We start from the raw sequence: 10,474 nt of genomic DNA, 5'->3' as shown, positions 1-10,474 counted from the left end.
CCTAATGAAGAAATTTCATAAGCATAACATAGCTGCAAACACACTCATTTCCCTATGTGTATGGGTTTCCCAGTACATCCATTCCTATATCCTTGGGAAACTGCCCTGCATGAGAAGAGCCAGAATCCCACAAATACAAGGGGATGGAAATTTCCTACATATACTTTGCCTATTTTTGTGATTATAATTTTGTTAAACATACTATAATGTTGCAAGGCATGGGTTTATAAGATATTTGATATTAAAATTTCAAGTATCAAAGACTCACCTATTTACACCCAAAGAACATTGTTGTACATGTCTACTTTCCCCAAGTCTGCATCTTTTCCCTTTATCTTTAACTTTTCCTAGATAACTGTTTTAGGTATTTTATTAGAAGGGAGATCATAAAAGAGGAGAAAAAGGATAAAGAGACATGGTGTGCCCATGAAATTGCCTTCTAACAAACTAAGTTTGGACCTGTACACTGGTGCTGCTGTCAGCTTTTTTTCAGAGAAGCTCCCATAATGGTGCACAGTCATGACTGCAGAGACTCATAACTGATCAGTTTTTACCAGAAAAAAAAGGAAGAAGTGGGGATCAATGAGAGTGGAAGAAGACAAGAGATGGAAAGAGGAAAATATGAATTTTACATTATGTATGTATGTGAAAATGTCCTAGTGAAACTCATTATTACTACAACTAATATATGTGGGCAAAGAATAAATGTGAGTTTAAAAAGAGCTCATCAGAATCATCTTCTTCTCTGACTCTAAAAGACTCTGATCTCCAAGAAAAAAAAAAAAAAAAAAACCACAGTAAAATCATCAGAATGGCTTGTCAACAAAGACTAGGGAGGATGTACTGAACTGAATAGGCAAGAAAAACACACTCATATGCAAACACACACACACACACACACACACACACACACACACTTCCCTCCTTCAATCTCACCAACATGTTCAAGTTGCGTAGAAAGATCTCCTTTCTGACATGAAAACTAACAATATATGTTTTTTTTTTTACAAACATTGTAATCCCAATTTGAAGTCAAAATTGAATGCATCCTAATTCTTACATAATTTTCCAATTTCTTTTTCTTGAAAATCTAAATAAAGTGTACAGCTATGAGTAGCCAAGAGCTATAGAAGATGAATATCTAGGAAGCAGCTCTGACTTTGGAGCTCAGAAATTCTAGTAGACAGTACATGTGTTCAACAATTGGGATCACAAGGCAGATTATTGTAGTTGGGCAGGCATGGAGAAATAGTCATCCCTAGGCTGTCAGGAAGCAGGCAAGCATTCGGTCCAACATGAGCTCTCTCATGAAGGAGAAGAAATATGTTTATTAGAAAAATGTGTTTTAAAGGCTGGCCTGTGGTGGTGCACACCTTAATCCCAGTACTCAGGAGACAGAGCCAGGAGGATCTCTGTGAGTTCAAGGCCAGCCTGGTCTCAGAGCAAAATCCAGAACAGGCATCAAAGCTACACAGGGAAACCTTGTCTCAAAAAAGAAAAAAAAAATGTGTTTTAAACCTTAGGGTGTTTTATCAACTTCTTTGTTGGTTGAGGTCTTTCAAGTCTTTTGCATGTCATCATTGCACAGGGGTCATGCTAATCTTCTCTGTATTGTTCCAATATTACTTTATAATTTGCATTTTTAAACATTTTAAGTGAGTTTCACAGGGATAGTTGGTTTGTTATATCATTGGTTTTTATTTCATTTGTATATGTGGCTTTGTATTTTAAAGAATATTTTACCTCATATAGTTTTTTGTTTTAAAAGGGTGGCTTTTAAAATGCCTTTACAATTAATAAAATTTTAATAGACAGAAATCTTGTATTTATTAAAATGATTAAGTTTTATTATATTTTATAGAGAATCAAGTTTTGTTAACATAAAATACAGAAAGTGTTAAATAAGACCATCATTTTTTATTATGGTTAGAATTCTTTAAAAAATCATATATATATATTTGATATATATATATATTTGATATATATATGGAATTTTAATAAAAAGAATTCTTGAATTTTACTAGACATGTGTAAACTATCCATGAATGAATCACGAATGTGTTTGTGGGTGTGTCTATAAGTTATATTTTTATTTTGAACGTGTGTGGACTTGTGTAGTATAAACACCTTTCCTTGTATGTCCATTTATAATTTATGAAAGCTGAAGTTCTTGCTGATTTTACTAACTAGATAACTGAATTCTCCACTTTGAAATAACATTCTTACTAAACACAAAAGAGTCAAAAAATAAAACTAAAAAAAAAGTCTTTTGATTTTTTTTAGATTCCAAAATAGTTACAAGTACATAGTTTTATACAACATTGCATGACATTGTTATTTTAAATATTTAAAATATGGCTTATTTTATCAAAAATATTCAACATATTAAACTAGTATCATAAATGTTTAATAATACAGAAAATGGTACAATTATATGAGAATCACTCATGTGCCTATCATTGAGGTATTCAGAATCTTAACATTTTGCTATAGAGTTTCTCTTTTCCTGGAACTCACTCTGTAGCCCAGGATGGCCTCAGACTCACAGAGATCTGCCTGCCTCTCTCTCCTGAGTGCTGGGATTAAAGGCATGTGCCACCACCACCCAGCCATACTTTTTAGATGCACACATGTCTGGCTTCCTTCACTTGATTGTTTGGAAGTCTATCCATCTTAGTAAACATTAATGTTTCATTAAATTTTCTGGCTCCACAGTATCCCATTGTTAGTGAATACCATAATTGGTCCATACATTCATTTGCTAAAAGACAGTTTTATATAAAAGCAATAATAAAAGGGAAAACACATCTATGTCTAAAGGTGACTATGTAGCCACTGTCAATTTTATTAACAAGGGATTTCCCACAAAGTTTTCTTCTTTCCGTCAACTGTTCTGTGGCACAGGACCTTAGCTTTTTCATAAGATCTTCTCAGCATGATCTTTGGCAAAAATCCAATCACTTTGTCATAGTGGACGACTAAACTGTGCAAAAAATGCAAATTGCTCCTCCTACATTTCCATTTATTATTTTCTCAGTTCCATTATTTTTATATTGAAGAACAGGTTGACACTAAAAGACCAAAGAATAAAATATTAGTAATAACTAGAATTATTTTTATGGTTCACACTTTGAACCTCTTAAATATTTACTTTCCCTTTCCTCTTGTGACTTTGAATTTTCAGTCTTGGCACATGATAAGTGGAGAGGTATTGATTTTTCTTTAACTTTATTCATCTGCAGGGCATTTCATGCTTAATTCATATCCCAAAGTTAGAAATGATTCAGGAATCATTACTTGCAAAAAAATTCAAACTTCGCTGTACTGCAAAATGTAGTTGAATCAGGGGTAAGTGACAGTGCTGTTACATGTTCCAAATATGCTCGTCATTGCTGCCCCCTCAGCAGACATAGAATTTTGGGTTGGTTTTTTTTAAAGTATTTTAAAGATTCCCTAATTGTTGTCAGCTGCTTTGTTGATCTTTGCTATTCTGACGGGGGGTAAAATGAAATCTTAAAGTTGTTTTAAGTTGCATTTCCCTAATTGCTAAGAACAGTGAAATTTTCTTGAGATTATACCGTAACCACTTTTTTGTCCTTTGGATAATTCTCCATTCAGGTCTCAGACCCATTTTGAGTGGGTCCTTTGTGTGTTTTTCACTTTGTGTTTTTTGTGTGTTTACTTCTTTTAGTTGGTCATAGATTCTGGATGTTCCTTCTCTGTCAGATGCATGACCGGAACAGGTTTTCTCCCACTCAATTGGCTTCCTATTCATCCAGTTGCTTGTTTCTTTTCTTTTTTCCCAGAGCTGAGGACCGAACCTAGGGCCTTGTGCTTGCTAGGCAAGCACTCTTCCACTGAGCTAAATCCCCCAAACCCCAGTTGCTTGTTTCTTTAGCTGTGCACAAACCACTTGTAATATCTTGGCCTTAATTCTTGAGTAAACAAAGTCCTCTACCAAAAGCCTTTTCTAATATCATTTAAGGTACTGCCTATGTATTTTTCCAACAGTTTTGGTGTTTTGGGTTTCATATTTAGGTTTTTGATCCATCTAGTTTGTTTTTGTGCAAGGTGCAAAATATGGGTCTAATTTCATTCTGCATGTGGACATCCCATTATCGTTTAACGAAAATGCTATATTGTCTCCAGGGTGCAATTTTGGCATCTTATCAAATATTAAATGGCTGACGTTTTGTGAACTCATGTTTTGGGTCTTTGATTTTATTCCATTAATCTGGTTTTTTGCCACTATTTTATGGATTTTATTACTATAGCTCTGTAATATATCTTGAGATTTGTAATAGTAATCCCTCAAGCATTATTCTTTTGTTCAGGAGTGTTTTAGCTACACAGGGTACTTTAGGATAGTTTTTTTTTCTATTTCTGTGAAGAATGAAATGGAGATTTTGATTGAGATCACATTAAATCCACAAATAATTTTTGGTAAAATGGTCATTTTTTCAGAATATTAATTTGGCAAGTAATTATAGAGGAGATGTGGGGAAAAGAAAACCATTATTCACTCTTGGTGGGATTGCAGTCTAGTCCAGCCACTCCAGAAACCAGTGTGGAAAATTCTGAGAGATCAAAAATTAAATCTACTATTTTACCACATACCAGATATGCCTAAAGAACTCAACATCATACTATACAGATATTTACCCAGGCATGTTCATTTCTGCTCCAGTCATAATAGCTAGAAAATAGAAATAACCTAAATTAGCTGAGGAATGGATAATGAAATTGTGATGAATATAACTACAGCACACTCTTCAAACTGCAAAGAAATTGAAATGATGAATTTACAGATAAATAGATCTAACTATACAAGATCATATTGAGTGAGTTAGACCTGACCCAGAAATCAAACATTGCATCTTTGCTATCATATGTGGCTTCTGGTTCCTAATCCTAGATGTGAGTTCATATCATGTAGTAACTGCCAAAACCAAGGCAGTCAAAAGGGAACATTTTCTAGGTAGGAGTATGAAATCAATAGGAAGAGAAAAAGCAGTGATCTAAATAAGGAAACAAAAAAGGGAGCTCTAATAAGTGAGGGGAGATAAGTGCACAAGGTATCATGAGGTTAAAATAATAGTAGCTGTGTCTGAAAAAGTCTTAAGGAATTATAATGTTAACTATCCATCTGAAAGTACCTAAATAATGCATGTACATTGGTGTACAAAAATACATACATAGTCTAAGTGAAAATTTCTCCTCTGGGCTGACAGTGTTTCCTCTGGTAGCTAAAGGCCATCTTACAATACCAGGCATGAAAAGCCCTCTTTTGAGTTGTTGATCAGGGCTGTATAAGAGAATCCCAAATTGTTACAGGCAATTACTATCATCCTTGATTGACCACCCCCTTTGCCAGAGGTGTAAGGTAAGTCTCTATTGCTGAAGACATCATGCATTTTAGGCACAGGGCCTTGGGCGCTGAGCTGAAACTAACCTGAGTGTCTCTTTCTTGATTTCTAGCTTTCATGATACCAGAAGCCATGCACCAGGCAATCTTCTAGAGGGGGAAAGAAATAAAACAGTCTTACCAAACTATGATGTCTGTGAAACATCAAACAACTATTAGCATGGCAAGATAAAACTATGAATGTATTAATGGCACACATACCGTGGCAGTCACCAAAAGTTCATGAATTGGACTGAAAACCTGTTCAACAACAGGGAAAACACGCCCATTCCAGGACATCTAGCCAACTACCCATGGAGAGAGTTTGATGTGCTTTGTACTAATGACAGAAGCTACACCCACACAGGCTCACCAATATGACTGCATAATCATGTGCTGAACAAAAGACAATAGATATGCTAAAATGGACATGAAGAAAGTTTATGAGGCCTGAACCATATACAAAGAACCAAAGACAATTAAGAATACTGAGAGTGGGAGAAATGGTCTTCCTCAGGGAAGATCATACCAAGTGGGTATTCAATATTAAACTGCCAGCCTTGAAAACACACACAAGTAACACTATACAGACTGAGTATATTGTACTTATATATTTAGGAATATGTATACACACATAATATGTGCGCACACATATTTATATAACATATGTATCTTACCTAACAACAGTTAAGAAAAAGAGGTTGACGGTTTGGAGAGAGGAACTGGAAAGGGGAAATTATATTATTGTACTATAATGTCAAAAAATAAAATAAATAACTTTGAGAAAACCTTCCCCCAAAGGGTTCTTCTACATTTTGAATGTTCAAAAGCAATTTTATGTCTACTAATGCGAGAAAACACTGGTTAACAATTAGAAAAGGCTTTTAGGTACAATACTTTCCAGTTTTATAATGAACCATTGTAAATCTCTTATTTTGTTACTTTGAATTTTTTCTTCTTGTTTGGTTGTTTGCTAGCTTGTATTTTGAGAAAGGGGTTCCATGTTGTTTTGGCAATCCTGGAACCCAAGATCTTACTGTCTCGTCTTCCCAGGTAGAGGCATGTGTCACCATACCTGGGTTCCGTTGTGAACCTCAATAGTGAGTAAAATCGGTGGCTTCCTTGAACAGATTTAGTAATCAGAGCGTATATTTAAGGAAATCTATAACAGGAATTGTATAAAGCAGTATTTATATACATCCTAAAATCTCTGAGTCTCTGAATGAAGAATATATGTATCAAACAATGGCGACACAGTGATAGTCAGAAGCTATAAAATGTGAATAATTGCTGAAAAGCCAGAAATTTAGGGCTTCCATTCCTTTTAAAATGTGCATGTGCATTAGTATTTTGGGAGGGATTCGTTCGATATCTTGTGAGATCCTGACTAAAAAGCAACAGTGTTGTTGTTTCTGATCAGCAAGGTTTATGGCAGCAGTAGAATGGGAAGGGCTGGGCGCAGAATGAGTAGATCTTTTGTCTTCAGCAAACATGGTCTTCCAAAAGCCAAGCAAAAGTTTCACATCTCTTAATTTTGAACACACACACACAAAAAAAAAAAACAAAAAAAAACAAACAAAGAACATGTGTGTGCACATGTGTATGTGCACATACATACAGACCCATCACCTCCAAGGAATCCCTATGCAGGACAATAGCCTTCCTAGTGTTCTGTGACCCTGGCAGAAGCCTCCTCCAAAATATTTCAAGTTTGTTTAATTTTTCAAATATTTTGTGAAATTGTGTATTTCTTAAACGACAGCAACTACCATCAAAAATTATTGCTATTATGGTAAATATTTTTTCAGTAATCAAAGGTATAGCAATAGGCAGGACAGATGGGGTTTGTATTCTAGTGGAGTTTAAATACAGTGTAAATACAATGAATGAAGTCAATTATTAAGTAATTATGCATATCATATGCTAATTAATTTGGGAGAAATGGAGTGAATAGGAGAAAGCAATCACCAGACTGTGGAAAACAATACTTTGATCTGGTGGTTGGGAAATTTTTTCTGAATGTAAAGAAGAATGACTACTGAAAGAGAAGAAAATGGCCCAATTCAGGGGGAAACGAAGCCAAATCACTTAGTCCTGGAAGTCTGCCCTGGGAGTGGTGAATGGGGGCATTCCTGCCAAGAACAGAGAGCTGCTGTTTCCCGAGAAGCTAGAAACTACAGAAGCCTAGCTTGCTAGCCGCTATGGTCCACCTGAACCACCTAGACTAGTGGCATGGTACTGAGAACACACCTGTAAAATCACAACGGCTTTCTGTCCCAGGCTTTCCTCATAGTTCCAGCTCAGAAATGAGTTTGTTGACCTCGTTCTTCACCTCATACCTATTCCCTCTTGTATACCCTACTTTTCTATGATACTCAGCACTGTAGTTGTCAATGATGATTTACAGAGTCCTGGACCCATATTCTTCAGTGCTCTAACAGAAAAGTCAGTGTGACAGTGTGCCACACACGAGGGGTCTACACGTTGTTTCTTGTCTAACATGAAGCGTGAAGCCAAACTGAAAGACTCTGGCTGGAGGGGTTGTGGATCAAAATGGACTCTGAGTGCACCCTGAAGGACATTTGCAGTCTGATGTGTAGGAGCGCAGGGATGAATGGAGATAGGAGAGGTTTTAAAATCGAGATAAAATGCAAATGGTTGATAAATACTTGTAAAAGTTCAATATTCTTTGAGATCTCTGGTTTTTCAAAAGGAACTGTTTCCGTTAAACACAGTGATAAGCAAATGCAAATTCTTTCAACATTCTAACTTCTCAATTAATAGCTTCAATAGTTCTTGAGAGATAAACAAAGACACTCCAGCATCAACCTGACTGGGAACAGTGTGATCTCTCTTGGTACTTTTAATATCCTCTTTGTTCTGTATATTTGGTGCTTTGATTATTATGTGATGTGAGAATTTCTTTTTTGCTCCCATTTGGTGTTCTGTATGTCTCTTGTGCCTTGATAGACATTTCTTTCTTATATTAGGGAAATTTTTTTCTATAAATTTGGTGAAAATATTGTCTGTGCACTTGACCTTACCCTTTCTTACCCTTTCTCTAAACCTATTATTCATTGGTTTGGTCTTTTTATAGTGTCACATATTACCTGCATGTTCTGTTTCTGAGTGTTCTTTTGTTTGGTTGTTTTTGTTTGGTTTAGTTTAGTTATCATTTGCTTAACAGAGTGTTTTATTTTCTTTGATTGAGTAGTTTCTTTGTTAATTTTAATGATCAAGTTCACAATTAATAATTTAAAAAGTATAAATTCAAGTAAGTGATTGATTAAAATAAGATAATATATAATAAAACATCAAAGCTCTGTTCGTAATGTAACTAGAACCATACAAGTTGGAAATGAAGTTACTAAACATAAGATATGAATTGTAAGTGCTAGTTAAAACATAACTTATTTTATAGTATTCCACCCTCTAGGATTTATGATAAAAATGTTAATATAAATGATGTGTGATAAAATATAAAAATATAAGTAGTGATCAACTAAGAAGACATAATATTCATAAGTGTTTATGTATCAAATAATATTGTTCCCACTATATAAGTGATATTCTGTCTAACACACAGTTTTTCCTTCAAAGTAAACCTAAACTAAACCAGATATAGAAAGATAAGGGATAACAAATATTTGGACTATACATTGTACAGCTTGATCTATATCATTTTTATTCATTTTCCTCTTTTGTTAGTATGTGTTCATTATACAAAATAAGGAATTTCATTGTAACATTTCCACATGTGTACATAAAGTACTTGGAAAATATACTGTTTTTATTTCTTCCTTTATAGAGATTATCCTTTTCCTTTGCTTAGAATATAAAATGCATACAAATGAACCATTCAGCATAGAAACAAGTAAAAAAAGATATTTTCAGTAGCTCATGTCTATAAAAATTTAAAATGCTCTTAAACAACTAATGAGTTAATGGAAAAGGCATAAGTATAATAAAAGACTAAGTTATATAATTCATTCAATTATAGCTAATGTCTTAGGGTTTCTACTGCTGTGAAGAGACACCATGACCATGGCAACTCTTATAAAGGAAAGCATTTAATTACGTCTGACTTAGAGTTTCAGAGGTTTAGTCCATTATCATCACGGTGGGACATGCTGGCATGAAGACAGACATGGAGCTGGAGAAGGATCTGAAACTTCTACATCTTGATTTGTAGGCAGCTGAGGGAGAGACTGCTCCACACTGAGATGGCTTGAGTATATAAAACTTCAAAGCCCACCCCCACAGTGGCACACTTCCTCAAGCATGGCCACACCTCCTAATAGTGCCACTCCTTTTGGGTCAAGGAGTCAAACACCAAGAGTCTATAAGGGCCATACATATTTAAAACACCACAGATAATACGATTTGATGGAAAAAGGTAAAAGAAAAATCAATACTTGAGGAAAGAGAAGTATATAATATTAGAATACAACAAAACTATAGAAAGTATTAGAAAAGAGGATAAATCGAATTGATAAATTTTATAAGATATATTATAACTAAATAAAATATTATATATTTATATTTGCTTCAAGAAGAGAGAAGGAAACAGAATTGCTAGCCTTGGCATGTTATGTTTTAGAAATATACTCATTTCAAAATAAGTATTTGAAGATCTATTAGTTACCTCTTTATAAAAGTGGTTTTCAAATTTTATGGAAATAAATACACGAATTGCCTTTCTGCATCTTAAATTTCAATAGTCCTCTAATCCTCCTACATTCTTAGAGCTGTTACTAATATTGTATTACTTTTACTTGTTTATGGATTATTTATTTTGCTCTTCATCAGAGATTCTTTTTATTAAGTTCTAGTCTCATACCTTGAATTGTTCTCCTTATTTCATTCAACTATGAATTCACAGACTTTTCTCAAGCAATTGCTCTTAGAATTCCTTAAACACATCTACAATTGCTACTTTCCAATCATCACCGTGTTCATCAGCTAAGCTTTTCTTTTTTTCAGAGGACAAACGGTGCAGGTGCTAATTTCTGGAGGAAATATATTGCCTTGTTTTGTTTTGTTTTGTTTGTTTTTGTTTTTGTTTTTTCG

The 10,474-nt window shown here is 34.5% G+C and overlaps 1 non-coding gene across 1 annotated transcript; it reads right to left on the bottom strand.

Moving 5' to 3' along the window:
* Positions 1 to 1,542: 1,542 nt before the first annotated feature.
* Positions 1,543 to 1,651, bottom strand: LOC131910118 (U6 spliceosomal RNA). Its single transcript, XR_009378985.1, has one exon. It is a non-coding gene; the product is annotated as a U6 spliceosomal RNA (small nuclear RNA).
* Between the last annotated feature and the right edge of the window lie 8,823 nt (positions 1,652 to 10,474).

Source organism: Peromyscus eremicus, chromosome 4 (genome assembly GCF_949786415.1).
Source record: "Peromyscus eremicus chromosome 4, PerEre_H2_v1, whole genome shotgun sequence".
Classification (NCBI taxonomy): Eukaryota; Metazoa; Chordata; class Mammalia; order Rodentia; family Cricetidae; genus Peromyscus; species Peromyscus eremicus.
Note: the sequence above shows the minus strand (reverse complement) of the source record. Positions and strands in the feature narration are given on the sequence as shown.